The sequence below is a fragment of the Antechinus flavipes genome, chromosome 3, assembly GCF_016432865.1.
Source record: "Antechinus flavipes isolate AdamAnt ecotype Samford, QLD, Australia chromosome 3, AdamAnt_v2, whole genome shotgun sequence".
Lineage (NCBI taxonomy): Eukaryota > Metazoa > Chordata > Mammalia > Dasyuromorphia > Dasyuridae > Antechinus > Antechinus flavipes.
This window is the reverse complement of record NC_067400.1, coordinates 551,243,315-551,254,204: the sequence shown is the minus strand read 5'-3', so window position 1 is coordinate 551,254,204 and position 10,890 is coordinate 551,243,315. Positions and strand designations below refer to the sequence as shown.

At 32.9% G+C, this 10,890-nt stretch overlaps 1 pseudogene; it reads right to left on the bottom strand.

Annotated features, from left to right (window-relative positions):
- Positions 1 to 348: 348 nt before the first annotated feature.
- On the bottom strand, positions 349 to 2,610 carry LOC127558078 (60S ribosomal protein L17-like; annotated as a pseudogene).
- Between the last annotated feature and the right edge of the window lie 8,280 nt (positions 2,611 to 10,890).

The window sequence follows — 10,890 nt, the reverse complement described above, 5'->3', positions numbered from 1 at the left end:
ACCTGGTACTTTTATCCATTGTGCCCCCTAGCTGCAAACTAATTCAATAACAATCTCATTTTTTAAAAAAATTACTATCAGGGGATAAAGTCAAATAATACCACATTCCCTCCTATGCTTCATGGAAAAAATAGAAGCACTAAAGAAAACAGTCATAGAAAAAAACAATTGGATCAGACTTTGGAAAGAGGGTCCTTGCTTCTGTCTGATGTAGTTTCCTCAACTGTAAAATGGGTATAATAATAGCTTCCAAGGTTGTTGTGAGGATCAAATGAAACAATTTTTGTAAAGCACTTAGCACAGTGCCTGACACATAGAAAGTACTTAATAACTATGCATTTCCTTCCTTCCTTCTCTTTTGCTTCTTCTAGATTTTCCCTATATAAATATCACCTCTAATACTCTGAAGTTCATTCAAAATATATTTATCTCCAAATGAAAATTCTGGTGGTTATTATCTTCTGGTCTTCAGGACACTTCCCTTCCATCTTCAATGAGTTTAGTCTTTGATTCACAGACTTTTGCTCTTCCCCAAGTCCTGCCATAACAAGGATTTATATATATATATACACACACACACACATACATATGGTATATAGAGGTTCTCTCTTAAACATTCTTTCCTCCAAGTTCCTCAACTTATTCATTTCCCATAATTCTTCCATCATGCTTTAACTACATACAGAAATGATCACATCCTTGATATTAATTATTATGACCCACATTTTTTCCAATCCCATGAACTCTGAAACTCTTTTATCTAATCATAATCCGTTATTTCCATTTTTTGCTACTTTACAGCACTTAATTTTGTTCTTTGTCCTGTGACCTTCAATCCAATTCTTTTCCAGGCCATTACTTTTACATGGGATACACTTTCTCCTCTCCATCTTCACCCTTCAGTGAATCAGTTCAGTTCTTTACCTCTTTATTTTATTGCAAATATATTCCTATTCCAGGCTCTAACAACTTTCACCATTTGGTCTTTGGTCTTATACACGTGATGCAGACCAAAGCTAGAGAAACACAAACCTAACAGAATCTAGTATAAATATATGTTACATAACTTTAATTGAGATGGTTCCTTACTGCCTACATATATATATATATACACATGTCTTCTCCATGCTCAAAAAAAATCTTTATCTGCCACTTATATATATGCTAATGATTATCTGATCTTATTAAGTTCTATGCTCTCTGCTAACCTCTAGTCTCACATCTCCACTTCCTACTTGAAATTTCAAATTGAATATATCAAAGACATCTTAAACTCAACATACCCAAAACTGAACTTATCGTGTTCCCCTTCTCTTGTCTCCTTTCCTTTAATTCTCTATAACTGTAAAGGGCATTTTCCCAGTTACTCAGACTAGCAACACAGATATGATCCTAAATTCCTTCTTCTCATTTCCATATTCAATCTGTTGCCAAGTCCTATTGAGTTCAACTTTACAATATTCTCCTCTGACATTGTCACCATGCTGGTATAATCCCTCATCTCACATTTGGGTGATTCCAGTAGCCTGGTGATTGATATCCCTGCATCAAGTCTCTCCCCACTCTAGTCTATTTTCCATTTAGCTATCAAAGTGATTCACAGTATGAGTCCTGCCAGTGGGCACTCCTACCCCAACTCTAGTGGCTCCATATAATCTCTAGGATCAAACATAAAATCCCCATTTTGGATTTTAAAGCCTTTGTTAATCTGACCTCTTCCTATCTTTCCAATCTTCTTAGACCCTTCTTTTTATTTTTAATATTTCTTTTCACTTTTATTTGCACTGTCATATTTACTTTCATGCCACAAGCTTTAGTTTTTTCCATTTCTGGTTTAGGAACAATTTGTTCCTTTTCAGTAAGTATCATCTCAATATGGCAAGGAGAATTCATGTATGGGTTGATTTGACCATGAGCCCTATAAGTATATCTTTGTATTTTGGGCACCTTGTTTACCTAGATATGCTCTATGACAAGGAGTCGATATCCATACCCTTCAATTATGCACTACTCTCTGCATTTTTAAGCATACATAGTAAGAACTCAGCACTTTTTGGGCCACCAACCCTGTCTCCGACCCCATTGTTTAGCCTGAGCACACCTGCCAACTCCATCATCATATTGGCAAAAGAGAATATATTATTTCTTCAAGTTAACATCTTCAAATACTTAGTAGCTTTTCGGATATGCATGCCCTTCTTGATAGCCTGGGCTGCTTCATAGGTGATCTTCAAGTGGACCCAGAGATTTGAGCGCCTTGACTTGCATGATTTTGTGGGGTTCTCTGGATCAAGAGAATACCTCACCATTTCAAATGATTACTTAGGACAGCTGAAGGCCTTTTTCCCCTTAATTCCCACTAAGTATTCTACAATCCAGTGCCACTGGTATCATTGGTATTTCTCATCTTTCCAAGAGACTCCATCCCTAACTCCAAATTTTCATTGGCTGCCACTTATCCCTAAAACTATCTCCCTCCTTTTCTCTGTCTCTTGGCTTCTCTGATTTTCTTTAATTCTCAAGTAAAATCTCATGTATTACAAGAAGTCTTTCCAATTCCTCCTTAATGGCAATGCCTTCCCTATGAAATTATCTCCAATTGTGTTTGTAGCTAGCTAGACAGATAGCATTTAGTGCAATGTTTACATGGAGCAAACATTTAATAAGTGCTTATAAGTGCTTATTAAGTTGGCTTGGGGAGGGCACTTAGGTAAATAGAGTGTCAGGTTTGAAGTAAGGAAGATTTGTCATTTTCCTGAGTTCAAATCTAGCCTCATACTTATTTATGTGATCCTGGACCAGTCACTTATCCCTGTTTGCCTCAGTTTCCTCATCAATAACATGAACTGGAGAAAGAAAAGGCAAACCCCTCTAGTATCTTTGCCAAGAAAATCCCAACTGAGATCAAGAAGAGTTAAATATGACTAAACAACAACAACAAATTTGACTTGACTATTCACAGAGGAGGGTTCTATTAGAATCAAACAATTTTTAGGGTTACACAGTAATGATCTCAAGATATCTGAAAGAGGGAAGGATATTAAATGCTTAGAATAAAATTACAGACATTATAATTATAATTCCTAAAATAGTGACCAAGAAAATTTCAATTACTCTTGACCCATGTATTTCCTTTTCTATCTCCATAAAAATTTTTTGTGTAATGTATAAATATAAGAATGTTATTCTTAATTAAAGTGTGATAAATAGGTAGATTTTCATTAAAAATATTCTAAAGTAATCTACATCTTTAAAATCACTTAGCTGACTAAATAAAAGCTACAGAGAATGAAGTAAATTGTTGCTCTTACCGCTTATTTATTATTTTTAAGATCATTTAATTCAACAACATCTTAAAAGCTTTTCTCTAAAAACTATCTTTTATCCATATATCAAAACCACACAATGAACATTGAAAATTATAAAAAGATAATGAGCACCAGGTTATTTTTTTTTCCTTACTAATAAACAAGAACAGTAACAATACCTATATCTACCTATACCTCCTAGAGTTATTAGGAAGATCAAATGAGATAATATATGTGTCTTTTTTGCAAATGTTAAAAGTATCACAAAAGTGGTATATTTCCAAAGAGATCATAAAAGAGAGGGAAGGATCCACATGTGCAAAAATGTTTGTAATAGGAACTGAAAATTGAGTGGAAAGTCCATCATTGGGAAATGGTTGAATAAGTTATGGTATATGAAATGTAATAGAATATTACTGTTCTATAACAAATGATGAGCAGGCTGATTTCAGAAATGCCTGGAAAGACTTGCACAAACTGATTCTGAGTGAAACAAGCAGAATCAAGAAAACATTGTACACAGTAACAACAAGATTATGTGATGATCAACTGTAACAAACTTGGCTCTTCTGAAAAATGGAGTGATTCAAGGTAATTCCAATAGTCTTGGGATGAAAAATGCTATCTGCATTCAGAGATTGAATTATGGAGACTGAATATGAATCAAAGCATAGTATTTTTACTTTTTATTTGTTTTTTCTTTCTCATGGATTTTTCCCTTTTGGTCTGATTTTTCTTGCACAATATGACAAAAATGGAAATATATCTGTTTTTAAAATTATTACAGCTTTTTATTTACAAAACATATGGATGGGTAATTTTTCAACAATGACCCTTGCAAAACCTTCAGTTCCAAATTTTTCCCTCTTTCCCCCCACCACCTCCCCCAGATGGCAGGCATTTAACATGTTAAATATGTTAAAATATATGTTAAATCCAATATATGTATATATATTTATACAATTACCTTGCTGCACAAGAAAAATCGAATCTAGAAAAAATAAAAAACCTGAGAAGGAAAACAAAAATGCAAGTAAACAATAACAGAAAGAGTGAAAATGCTATGTTGTGGCCCACACTCAGTTCCCATAGTCCTCTTTTTGTGTGTAGATGGCTCGCTTTATTACTGAACAATTGGAACTGGCTTGAATCAACTCATTGTTGAAGAAGAAATATATTTACATGTTATGGAAATATATTTAAAAGAATTGCAAATATTTAACCTATATAAGAATTGTTGCTGTCTTGGGGAAAGGGGAAGAATATCTGGAACACAAAGTCTTTCAAAAGTGAATGATAAAAACTATCTACATGTATTTGGAAAATAAAATACTATCAAAAATTTTAAAAAAGAAATGCTATACTATTTTTATTACTTATATCAAATTTTCTCATAAAAACATTTGTCATTATCAAAGAAGATAAGCCCAGAACAGAATCCAAATGGAAGGATTCCCTATAGATACTGAGATCATGCAGAAACTCTTCTTTGTTGGCAATATTTTGCTAGTTTGCAGCAAGCTGCAGAATTTTTTGAAGTTTCCTAAATAATATTAATAATCACTTAAAAGAAAGAGTTTGACCTAATTATTCACAATGGGTTAAAAAAACCAAATAGATGAAAAATAACCAGCACTGTTGTGTCAGTATATATATCTTGGACAGACAAGTAAGACTGATGATGAACTGAATTCATTATTGAGTAGAATAGACTGGATTGGCTTTGACTATTTTATTAAAAACATTGTTGTTCAACTCCACCCTTTTCTCTAAAACAAAGAACAATTTTTTAAACAGAATCCTTCTAGACTAATGTTGCATTGCTAAGCAACATATGTCACAAGTGATTGCTGTTTGTCCTTCTTTCTCAAAGATCACCAAGATATCAGAGAGATAATGTCATGACATGCAAGTGAACTGGATTTAAATGATGATGTGCTGTGACTTGGCACCTCCAGAGCCATCTGGGTCCAGTGGCAAGATAGAGATCAGAACAACTGCATGCAGTGGGAGTTCTTGGCCTTTTTAAGTTAAGGTTTCTAACAAGTCTCAGTTTGACTGAAGCAACACTCAATCAGTGATTAAGGGTATATAAGAAATGAGACAGAGAATGGCCTCTTTTACCTAATAAAAAAAAACAAAACAAAACAATTCCTCTTGGGAGAGGAAGACCCTAAATAATTAAACTTAAAGTTCATCCCAAAAGCAATGAAGATAAACACTGTAGGAATGAGCAGGCTATAGAATATTACCAAAAAATTTCGCACAAGACACAATATAAAGGATATAATCAAAACAATCTGTGACTAACAGAGGACTCAGGCCATTCAAATATTAATATTAAGTGATAACTGAGGAATATTGTTCAGATGCTCCAACATTATCCATGTAATAATCAAGAAATTTATAGGAAAGATCTTTGTGCTTTGGATGCACCCACTGTGGAGGACCGATAAGAAGACATGGAGAACAGTTTCACAGACTAAAGAATTACAGATAGATGGTATTCTGTATTCCTAGAAAGAATACCCACATCAATGAGCTTATAAATGCATGGAAGTATCAAATAAGAAGATATAGTAAATGTATATACTGAACTCTGAGTTCTGCTTTTTGGGCATTTTCCATTATTTTAAAATAGATTTTTCACATTTTTTTCTTCCCCATATTTATAATTCATAGCAACAACATCATAGACCATTACATTGATATAACAAAACAAGGCTATTCTCCTACATTATTGCCACATTGTCGTATGGGGCTGTTATGGAAAATGTATTTATAAATTTTTTCAACAAATAATTCTTATTTTTTAAAATTACTTCCTTGGCATATAGTCTCAATAATGAGTTAATTGAATCAAATCATCCAGTCAATTTTATTAGTCTTGTTTGCCAGACCTCTCTCCAGGAAAATTGAAGTTATGTGAAAAGCTCCTAGAAATATTAGAGTATACCTATTTTCCACCCCAAACCAAATTTAATTTTCCCAAAATCAAACTACATTTCTTCTTTTATAAAACTGCTGGCTTAAATAAAGTCTCTCCCGTCTTCCAGAGCATAAAAACTTCATTAATATTTATCATTTCAGTAACTGACTAACATGTATCTTGGAATCAAGTAGCTTATTATCTCCAAAATTCACTTTTTTAGTAAATAATAAGGGTAAAATATACATTTCTAAATCCAATTATTTGAACTGTTTGAACAAAAGGTGATGCATACACTTAATGTATTCCTCTTGCTATTTTTCCCCTCTTGCTTTTAAAGACTCATTTTGTGATTAAATAAATCATAATGGCTACTAAAAACAAATATGTTATCAGTTATATGTAGATAAAGTATGATTAAACTGAGTTTTTCCACTCATTTTTAAATTTATACATACTCCCTCAATACCACTTGTACTACAGAAAACAAGAAAACATGATACATAGATTTCAAACCAAAAACCAACTATTTTTTTCTACTTATTTATATTATTATTTGGATTTTGTTTTAGTCATATGTGACATAATGCTTAAACCAAGTTAAGTGGCTTAGTTCCACAATATTTCCAGAAATCTAAATTTCTCAGGAAACAAAAATCAAATACATGCCAGAAATGAAACCTTTATAGCACAAAAACAAAGACAATGAAGCAGCTCCCCCAGTTCTTCATTTCATCAAACTTTCCTCATCTATTTTATAGTACTGGCCACATTTTGACTTTTATAACCCCTTATTTCAACTCTTTCAGTAGAAGGGCAAAGATGAAAGAGACTGGACTCTGAATAACTGCCTTTCTGAAATTCAAATAATCACAACAGCCTCCCTCACTAGAGCCCAAAATTATGACTTCATCACTATAGGCCAATTAATCAAGCATTAATTACTTACTATAAGTCAGATACCATACAAAGAAAGGCAAAAACAGCCTCTGACCTCAATTAGCTTACATTCTAAAATGGGAAAGGTGTACACAATAATATATATCTGCAACATACAAAATAAAAAAAAACATATTTAAAAATACAAGGTAATTTTGGGAAGAGGGAGACACTACCATGGCAAAAATATAAAAGGTGCTTTCATAGAAGGTGGCATTCAAAATGGGCTTTGAAGGAAACCAAGAATTACAGGAGAGACAGTGCATTCTATATGCACCGACCCAAAGACGTGAGGTACAATCTGGGGTGTGAAGAAAGCAAAGAAAGAAGGTCCAGTTTGACTGGACTGAAGTTTGCAAAGGAGAGGATTAAATAATAAAGCTGGAACAGTAGGCAGGAGCTAACTTGTGAAGGGTTTTAAATGTTACTCCCCTATCCTCCTAACCAGAGGTTCTTTCATCAAACCAGCCTGGTAAAAACTATACAGTTCAAAGCTCAAAACATTAAGATTTCAATAAGGTTTTCACTTATACATAGTGGATGAGTTTGCATTATAGGCTCCTCAGTCTAAGTATTTTATTCTTCCATGTTTGTTTTTGGCTAAAAGTCCTCCATGTTTGTTTTTAGCTAGCCACGACATTAAAGCTCAGTACTGAAACTGTTTTCAAAAATGAAGAAAATGAAAAATAAAATAGAGTAACAGATCATTTATATAAATGCACAGAAAAAAACAAAGAAGTTCAGAAGGAAACACAAATAAGCAGAATAACTTTGAAAGTAATAACTTTTATTTATTTTTAAGTAAACTATATATAAGAAAGTATCATGTAAAATCCTTTTTTTCCCCATAGAAAAGAATTCTCCCCTGCCTTTTGGTGTAAGAGAAATTCAGAAATTTATAAAGTAATAAAAAATTTAAAATACCAGCATTCAGGATCCTTAAGAGATGGTAGTGACAGGACACATTCTCCAGTTTGTTCTTTCCCTCCTCAAATGGCAACTTGACTTTGGGGGTTATATGACTTTTTACATTATTTCACTCTCATTTAGATCTTGCTCTATAACTATCCTTATCTCTAATAGACCACTTCCTGCTGTTAAATTAATATAATTCCTTATCAGAGTTTGTTTCTGATTTCTGAAAAAATGACTTGATAATGGATTCACTTTCTAGCTGATTAGGTTCCAGCTCTAAGGGGTCCTCTTCATTTTGAGATTGAGTACAAAGTTTAACTAGTAATAAGAACAACAAGAAAATGATTAAGGAGCGAGGTAAAGATGAAAGATAATTCTAAAACAAGAATTCTTTTGGGGTAGTCAGAATCTTTCTTGATGAAGAAGATAGTAATAGGGATAGCTAGATGATGGCGTAAAGTGCTGGAAGTTGAATTCAAATCCCCATTCAGACACTTTTTAGCGATTTGATCTGGAACAAGTCACTTGAATTATTTCACCCTCACTTTCCTCATCTGTAGAGATAATAGTAGCATCTATCTCTTGGAGATACTAATTTGTGAAAACCAATCAAGATAAATATGTGTAAAGTACTACATGTGACATTATTAATAATAATAAGTGTGATTTGTTAGTGCTATCTATGAAATGTTTTACAGTTTTCTCTGTGATTTAAGTTAATTCTACATTGCAAGGCCATTGGGGTATTCCAGATAGTAGACATATCTTCTTCAGTGAGTAATAATCATGGAGAAATGAGGGGTATTAAAACGGCCAAACAACAGTTTATTTTTCCACAGTTATACCATTACCACTTTTAGAAAAATTCTGTTTCCTTTATCTTATGATGTTCTTTTCTTTCAAGTGGTTTTCAAAATTTCCCCCTTTTGGTTAACTCCCAGGAATAAATGTAAAAATGTGGTTTTGACATGAATGTGTGGTGAAACCATTTGTTGATGCAGCAAATGCATTGTTATTCCAGTTTTCCTAACACAGTAGCTCTATCAACTCCATGTGTTCAACATTAGAGTAATTCTTTCTTTGGGAAAAAAAATAATCCTTATTCTGACTGTCCCTTCTCTATTATAAAGTCTATCCACAGTCTGCTTCCCATGTGGCTATAGCAAAAATACAGCATTTCATTCTTTTTTTGGAATCTGAGATGAATAATAAGCTCCAACAAAGTGAGCAAAACAACCTCTCATTTTCATGTTTTTAAATAAACCAGACCACTTGAAAGACAAGCAAGACTGACCACATGCTTTAGAGCAGATGCCATGAAGACATTTTTCCATGCAAAAATGTAATTTACTGGGGCCAAATAAATGTCTGTTGTTTTTTTTTAAAGCCTTTAAGTTCCAATGATCGGTTTAAATCCAATATAGGTTAATGGGTGGGTAAAAGTGTTTTCTACTTGATTGTCACCTTTAAGAAAATGAGTTGGAATCAATTCCAATACTAACGGAAGGTTGTTCTAAATAGGATGCTGCTTGGCTGCAGACATAAACACTGAGTACCTCTGACTAATTTTGACTGGTATTGTATCTGTCATTTTCCAATACATGTACAAGAAGATGGCCCTAAGACTTGCACTAGTGTCCAAAAATTAAAGAATCACACAGGATCAAAGGTGGAAAACTCCTCAGGTCTTTCAAATTTCTCTTTTACAACTGAAGAAATTGAGTTCCAGAGAGGTAATGCATTTCCCAAGGTTACATGAGTTATGAATAATTGAACCAGTATTCAACCCAGATCCTCTGATTCCAAACCCATTGTTATTTTTTTTCAAATAACCATACTGCTTCCCTTGCTTTAGAAGCTAGAAGAAAATTGGTCACAAATATTAAATATCTTTTCAAAAATATATTGAAGCCTCACCAAAGTACATCTACAATATAATCAGAAATAAATTCATCTTTATCTAATCATGAAAAACAAATTGTTGTTTTAACTAATAATGTAAAGAAGACTGATTGGGATATATTTTCTAAGGCATCTACCAAAAAAAAAAACCTTTTTATCAGTATTCTTTTACACACTGTTCAGCATTATAATTATTACAAGTATAAACAATTCTTTTTAATTAAAATGGTCCCACTACTTGGCAAAATTTGTAATCATCAACAACACAAACATTTATTAAGCTATATTAAATCAGGTATTTATTAGCATTATTCTAGATCTCTTGAAATTATATGAAAAGCCATACAACATGTGGGGTGCCCATCTGTTATTTCTTCAATTTTTTTTCTATATGACTAATGAACTTTGCTTTTCAATCATATTTCTTTTTAATAACTCTTATGCCATTCCGTGTACTTAATTAATCATTTGGTAATATACCACAAGCTTCTCATGTCTTCCATGAGTTAGAAAAAAACTTCCAGAATGCTGGGTACATTCCCTAGGAAGGATTTATGGAAGAAAATGGATCACAATAGCATAAAATGAGAAGGCATATAAAGATGAGTTATAATCTACACTTCTGGAGGGAATGTGTATGTCAATGAATCTTGAATCCACTGGAATATTATGAATCAATATTAACAATTTATCAGATTATCATTATTATAATTGCTGTATTATTTTATAATCTAAATCTGAAATGGATAGTCTAGTTAACCCCAAGATATAAAAGAGCAAAGTTTGGTTGGTCAGTTGGTCAAAAAACATTTATTAAGCACTCATTGTATACCATTCATGTCAAGCACTTGGGATACAAAGAAAGATAAAAGACAATCCCTACTGTCAAAGGTTCAC